Below are 7,807 nucleotides of genomic sequence, written 5' to 3'. Positions count from 1 at the left end.
TTTATGTACAAGTTATAAAATAATAACACATTTTGAATCCTTTTCTTAAGGAGATAGATCTAGAATGTACTGTATTTTGGTGTCATGAAAAATAAACTGTTTCATCTCATTCATTCATTAAAGTAGTTAAGGATAGATTCAAAGTTTCATGTTTCTTTCCTTGTCGGTGGCAGGCCTAGGTGTTTAGTGTGATGGATGGAGGCAAAATACAAGAATTTTGTATTATGAAGGCTTACATACATATATTGTGTAAAAACATAGGAAACTACTCATTATGTAAGAAAGTTGAATTCACTTGATTGGTTTATAAGAAGCTGTGAGAGTGTATCTAAAGATTTAATGGAATCCATAGGATCTTAGAATTGCCAGGAACATGAAAAATATACCAAGGTAAGCAAAATGCAACAGGTAAAACCAGCTTGATTGCCTGGGCATATAAAATATAGGTATAGGTGTTGGGCTTCCCTAATATGCTAGAATTTATATCATAGCACCATGTATTCTGAATACTAGAAGTGGAGCTAGAGTGTTTAATACTTTTTTTTCTGGTGAATTTTACTTTTGCTTTTATCTAGTCATTCCTTTCTATTCATTAATGCATCTTTTTAGTAGTGGGAATGTTTACTCTGTGCTGTTATAAAATGGAAGTATGTAAGAAATTTAAATTTATTTTAGAGATTCTACAAGATGGCAGTGCCAGGAAGATACTGTGTCTGAAGAGCAGGACAGCAGCATCAGCACAGTGACCACGAGACTGAACTCTGGGACCTAAAACACCAACGATTGTGATTTCTACGGTCTGGAAATCAATTGGGACTGACCTCAGGACACCCAGTCAATACCTGGAAAAGGTCCTGGGGACTGGTGGATCCTCCTGCTTCACCAGATCGGAGCACACAGTTTCGCGACCCTACCCCCACCCCCGCCAGCTGCCATCTGGGACTGGGACTCACAGCTTCTGGCCCAGAGTGAGGCATCCAGCCTCTAGACCAGAGCAGAGACATCAGTGGCTGGCTCAGAGAGGAGTGCAGAGCCTCTGGCCCAAAGCTGGTACACAGCTGCCAGCCCAGATTGGGGTGCACCCGCCTTGGACCCAGAACAGAGATCCCAGCCACCATCTCAGACGGCAGGGCACAGACTCTAGCCCAGAGTGTGAGGCATCAAGCCTCTGACCCAGAGTGGAGCCCTTAGTTGCTGGCTCAGAGAGATGGCCCAGAAGGGGACACACAGCTGCCATCCCAGATAGGAGCTCAGAGCCTCCTGACCAAAGTGCAGCACTAAGCTTCTGGCCCAGAGACTTGCTGTGCACTCGACTCACCTTCCCAGACAGAACTGAGTGCCCCAGGGTACCAGACTGAATTTCCCTTTTGGAAGAAAACCCCAAAGCTAGGGAATCAGCATGTTCAAGAGGACTGTACCTGGAAAACAGTGTAACAATAGGAGCAGCTCACTAAATTCAGAACAAGAAACCCAGCAACAGAGCATCTGCCTCCAGGACTTCTAAGGGTGAGAGGAGAGCCTCCCTGGCTGCCAAAGACCACAGCCACTACTCAGGTCTATACAACTGAGGTGAGCAGTGGCAATTCTTGAGAAACAATGGCCATATAGTAAACATACCCAAAAAGTGGAGGAGGCTGACTTCAAGAAAAATCATCTTCCTGCCAAGGGGATTTTCCCTACCCCAGGATTCCAGGAAGCACCAGAAACTATCAGCCAACACCTAAAACAGCCCAATGGGTAGAAGTCAGCATAAAAGCTCAACCAAAAAAAGACAGATAAATATGGCATCTCCAGAACCCAACCACCTAGGGCCAAGCAGGCCTGGACACCCCAGCATAATTTAAATTCAAGAAGATGACCTTACATCTATACTGATGAAGAAGATAATAGAAGAAACACATAAAATATGTAAAGAATTAGAGGAAGATAAAATGAAACAGATTATGGCCATCCCTGAAGAAATACAGGAAGTTACAGCCAAAGAGTTTCTGGCCTTCAGAGAAGAAATAATTAAATCACTGAAAGAAATAAGAGAAACAGAGGAATGTTCAAATAAACAGTTGAAGGAACTAAAAGAAAAACAGGAAAATACAATCAGACAGGTGAAATAAATAAACAAAACAACTCAAGATCTGAAGATAGAATTGGAAAAATTAAAGAAAACACAAACAGAAGAAATTATGGAGAGGAAGAATTTACGGAAGAAAACAGAAAACAAAACCTAAGAATAATAGGAATTGAGGAAAAAGAAAATTCCCTGCTCCAAGACCCCAAAAATATCTTCAACAAAATCATAGAAGAAAATTTCCCCATCTTAACGGAGAGACCGATAAGAATACAAGAGACCTACAGAGCACCTAATAAATTAGACCAGAGAAGAAAATCCTCAAGCCACATAATAATCAAAACAGTAAGTATACAGAACAAAGAAAAAATAAGAAAAGCTGTGAGAGAAAAAAGCCAAGTAACATATAATGGCAAACCCATCAGAATCACACCTGACTTCTCAACAGAGACTATGAAAGCAAGAAGGGCCTGGACAGATATGATGCAGACTCTAAGAGAACACAGATGTCAGCCCAGGCTAATATATCCAGCAAAACTCTCAGTCATCATAGATGGAGAAAACAAAATATTCAATGACAAAAACAAATTCAAACAATACCTACCCACAAATCCAGCATTATAGAAGATATTAGAAGGAAAAAGAGAACCCAGGAAAACTAACTAAATTCAGGAAAACACAGGAAACAAATAACCTCAGTATAGCAAAACCAAAAGTACCGAGGCACACAAACACCCTACCATAGCAAACAACAAAATCAAAGCATCTAAAGGCCACTGGTCACTAATCTCCCTTAACATCAATGGACTCAACTCTCCAATAAAATAAAAATAAAAAAAAAAACCACAGACTATCAGAATGGATAGGTAAACAAGACCCAACAATCTGTTGCATACAAGAAACACACCTAAGTCCCAAAAATAGACATTACCTGAAAGTAAAGGGCTGGAAGATGGTTTTCCAAGCACATGGACCCAAGAAACAAGAAGGATTAGCCATTCGAATATCTGATAAAATAGACTTTCAAGAAAAATTAACAAAAAGAGATGGAGAAGGGCATTTCATACTCATCAAAGTAAAACTCCCCCAAGAAGACACCACAGTTCTGAACATCTATGCCCCAAATACAAGAGTGAAAGACCCCCGAGGGGAATCTTCCGTCAGGGAGACCCCCACTCCCAAGGATCAGCGAGACCAGTTGTTCGTCTGCAAACAGCAAGAGGCTTTATTCAATACACGGGTACCCGGGGCGACAAAGTCTCTCGGAGGACTTGCGCGCCCTCTGGGTGGAAAGCTGGGTTTTTATAGGGTTTTAGAGCAGAAGCGTGGGTACAGAAGCGAGAAGCATGGTTACAGGGAGCTGATTGGTACATTTAAATGAGACCACAATTTGAGTCAGAGTTTGGCAGGGACACCAGAATTCCAGGAACTGGGTGGTCGAAACGGTCATGATGACCCCTTAACTTGGGCTGCCACATGTTGTTTTCCTTAGGACTCCTATCTCAACTGGAACAGTCTCACAGATATCCCATGAGGGTGATTAACACAGCTGTTTTTAGCTCGACTGGGGCAGCCTGACCGCAGATATGACACAGCTGGTTTTCTCAGTAATTTTCCAGTTCCCCACCTAGCCTACAGAGTTTCTCAAAACAGTGGTGTCTCACAAAATGGCGTTAGCTATGTTTAACTTAGGGTGAGGCGGGGGTCTTTCATTCCCCCATTTTTCTTCTAACTTAGAATGGAATCTTCCATTCTAGGGCCTAGGGAGAGTCAATTCCTGTCCCCTGCTGTTTGAGCTGATGATACTGCTGGGTCAATACCAACGCTTGTATGACAGAGAGCCAGTCTTTCATAAACTGGATCAGCTGATTCAGAATACAAGGCCCAACTAGGAGAATCAGGAGAATTATGATTAGGGGACCCATAATGGAGGAGATCAGGGTGGTAATCCAGGGGGACCGACTAAACCATCTCTCGTACCAGCTCTGTCCTGACTCAAAGAATTGCTCTCTCTGTCTGAGTCTTTCTCTGAGTTTAGCCATGTTATCCCTTACCAATCTAGTATGGTCAGCAGCTAAGCAGATGCTCAAGATAATAGCTAATGCCAGGGAGCCACTTTTGACTTAGCATTTCAGCCTGCTAGGGGGGATTTGGGCGAAGATCCGTCTTCTGGAGCTTCTTCGATGCTGACCGTTGGACCATAGGCATCAGGAGCTAGGGAGGCTGAAATGCCAGTCAAAGGCTGGGCAATAGGGCAGTCCCAAGCATCTGGTTAGTTGATCCACCGGAAGAGGCAGGAAGCAATCAGGTCAGTTTCCAGGAAGTCCAGATCTCAGCTTGCAGTCCACAGCTGATCCCAGAACAGAGTTAAACAGGTGAAAATCTGCTGAGACAAATTTAGACTGGAGACAGAAGTTAAAATTTATCATGTTGTTTTCCTTAGGACTCCTATCTCAACTGGAACAGTCTCACAGATATCCCATGAGGGTGATTAACACAAGCTGTTTTTAGCTCGACTGGGGCAGCCTGACCGCAGATATGACACAGCTGGGTTTCTCAGTTATTTTCCAGTTCCCCACCTAGCCTACAGAGTTTCTCAAAACAGTGGTGTCTCACAAAATGGCGTTAGCTATGTTTAACTTAGAGTGAGGCGGGGGTCTTTCAAAGAGCACCCACATTTGTAAAAGAAACATTAATAAAACTGAAACCACACATAGATCCCCACACATTAATAGTGGGAGACTTCAACACCTCATTCTCAACAAAGGACAGGTCAACAAAACAGAAATTAAACAAAGAAACAATGACTCTGAAAGAAGTCGTGAATCAAATGGCCCTAAAAGATATCTACAGAACCTTTCAAACAAACACAAAATAATTTACCTTCTTCTCAGCACCTCACGGAACCTTCTCCAAAATAGACCATTTAGTTGGTCACAAAACAAGTCTCAACTACACAAAAAGATAGAAATAATCCCATGTATCCTATCTGACCACCATGGACTAAAGCTAGATCTCAAAAACAACAGAAATAACAAAAAGCCTATACACACATGGAAACTGAACAACTTGCTACTCAATGACAACTGGGTCAGGGAAGAAATAAAGAAAGAAAGCAAAGTATTCCTAGAATTCAATGAAAATGAAGGCACAATATACCCAAACTTACGGGACACAATGAAAGCAGTGCTCAGAGGAAAGTTCATAGCACTAAGTGCCTTCAAGAAGAAATTTGAAATATCTCCTGCAAGCAACTTAATGGCTCACCTAAAAACCCTAGAAGAATAAAAGAAGCAAACACACCAAAGATGAGTAGACAGCTGGAAATAATCAAACTCATGGCTGAAATCAATCAATTAGAAACAAATAAAACAATTTAAAGAATCAATGAAACCAAGAGCTGGTTCGTTGAGAAATTCAACAAGATAGACAAACCCTTAGCCAAACTAACTAAAAGGCAGAGAGACAAATGAACAATTTTCTGGATCAATTCAACTTACTAAAGCTAAATCAAGACCAGGTAAATCAATTAAATAGACCAATATCTCCTAAGGAAATAGAAGCAGTCCTCAAAAGTCTACCATCCAAAAAAGAAAAAAAAACACACACAACAACAACAAAAAACCCAGAACCAGATGGCGCTTCTGTATAGAATTCTGCCAGACTTTCAGAGAAGAGCTAATGTCAATTCCCTTCAAACTATTCCACAAAATAGGAACAGAAAGAACACTACCAAATTCACTCTATGAAACCACAGTTACCTTCCTACCTGAACCTCACAAAGACCCAAAAAGAATGAGGATTTCATGTCAATCTCCCTTATGAACATTGATGCAAAAATACTCAACAAAATACTTGGAAACCGAATACAAGAACACATCAAAGATATCATCCACTATGACCAAGTAGGCTTCATCCCAGGTATGCAGGGTGGTGCAATATACAGAAATCCATTAATGTGATCCACCACATAAACAAACTGAAAGAAAAAAAATCATGATCATCTTCTTAGATGCTGAAAAACCATTTGACAAAATCCAACACCCATTCATGTTATAGTATTGGAGAGATCAGGGATACAAGGCACATATCTAAACATAGTAAAGGCAATACAGCAAGCCTATAGCTGACATCAAACTAAATGCACAAAAACATAAATCAGTGCCACTGAAATCATGGACAAGGCCAGGATGCCCACTCTCTCCATATTTCCTCAACATAGTTCTTGAAGTCCTTGCTAGAGCAATAAGACAATTGAAAGAGATCAAGGGGATAAAAATTAGAAAGGAAGAAGTCAAAGTATCACTATTTGCAGATGATATAATTTACTTAAGTGACCCCCAAAATTCTACCAGGGAACTCCTACAGCTGATTAATACCTTCAGCAAAGTGCCTGGATACAAACTTAACTCAAAAAAATCACTAGCCCTCCTTCTATATAAAAGACAAAAGGGCTGATAAAGAAATTAGGGAAACAACACCCTTCACAATAGCCACAAAAGATATAAATTACCTTGGTGTGATCCTAACCAAGCAAGTCAAAGACTTGTATGAAAAAATTTCCAGTCTCTGAAGAAAGAATTAGAAGAATTATCAGAAGATGGAAAGATCTCCCATTCTCATGCCTTGGCAGGATTAACATAATAAAAATGACCATCTTACGAAAAGCAATCTACAGATTCAATGCAATTCCCATAAAATTACCAACACAATTCTTTACAGATCTTGAAAGAAAAAGTCTCAACTTCATATGGAATAACAAGAAACCCAGAATTGCTTAAACAATCCTCTACAATAAAAGATCTTCTGGAGGTATCTCCGTCCCTGAACTCAAGCTGTTCTATAGAGGAACAGTAATAACAACTGCATGGTACTGTCATAGAAACCGAATAGTGGATCAATGAAACTGAATAGAAGATATAGAAATAAACCCACACACTTATGGACACTTGACTTTTGACAGAGAGCCAAAACCATACAATGTAAAAAATATAGTATCTTCAACAAATGGTGCTGGTCTAACTGGATATCTACATGTAGAAAAATGCAAATAGATCCATACTTATCACCCTGCACAAAACTATATTCCAAGTGGATCAAAGACCTCAATATAAACCCAAACACACTAAACCTGTTAGAAGAAAAAGTGGAGAAGAGCCTAGAACTCATTGGCAAAAGAGAAAACTTCCTGAAGAGAACACCAACAGGACAGGCTCTAAGAGCAACAATCAATAAATGGGACCTCATGAAACTGAAATGTTTCTGTAAAGCAAAGGACACTGTCATCAGAACAAAAGAAGTACCTACAGATTGGGAAAGGATCCTCTCTAACAGTATATCTGACAGAGGGCTATTATCCAGTATATATAAAGAACTAAAGAAGTTAAAAGGCAACAAATTAAGTAATCCAATTAAAAAATGGGAAACAGAAGTAAACAGAATTCTTGATAGAGGAATATTGAATGGCAGAGAAACACTTAAAGAAATGCTCAGCGTCCTAGTCATCAGGTAAATGCTAATCAAAACGACCCTGAGATTTCACCTTACACCCATCAGATTGGCTAAGGTCAAAAACTCAACTGACAACACATGCTGGAGAGGATGTGGATAAAGAGGAACACTCCTCCACTGCTTGTGGGAATGTAAACTTGTACAACCACTCTGGAAATCAATCTGACACTTTCTTAGACAATCAGGAATAGCTTTTCCTCAAGATCCAGCCATACCACTTCTAGGCATATA

This window comes from Psammomys obesus, unplaced genomic scaffold (genome assembly GCF_907164565.1).
Source record: "Psammomys obesus unplaced genomic scaffold, mPsaObe1.curated_primary_1811, whole genome shotgun sequence".
Taxonomy (NCBI): domain Eukaryota; kingdom Metazoa; phylum Chordata; class Mammalia; order Rodentia; family Muridae; genus Psammomys; species Psammomys obesus.
Note: the sequence above shows the minus strand (reverse complement) of the source record.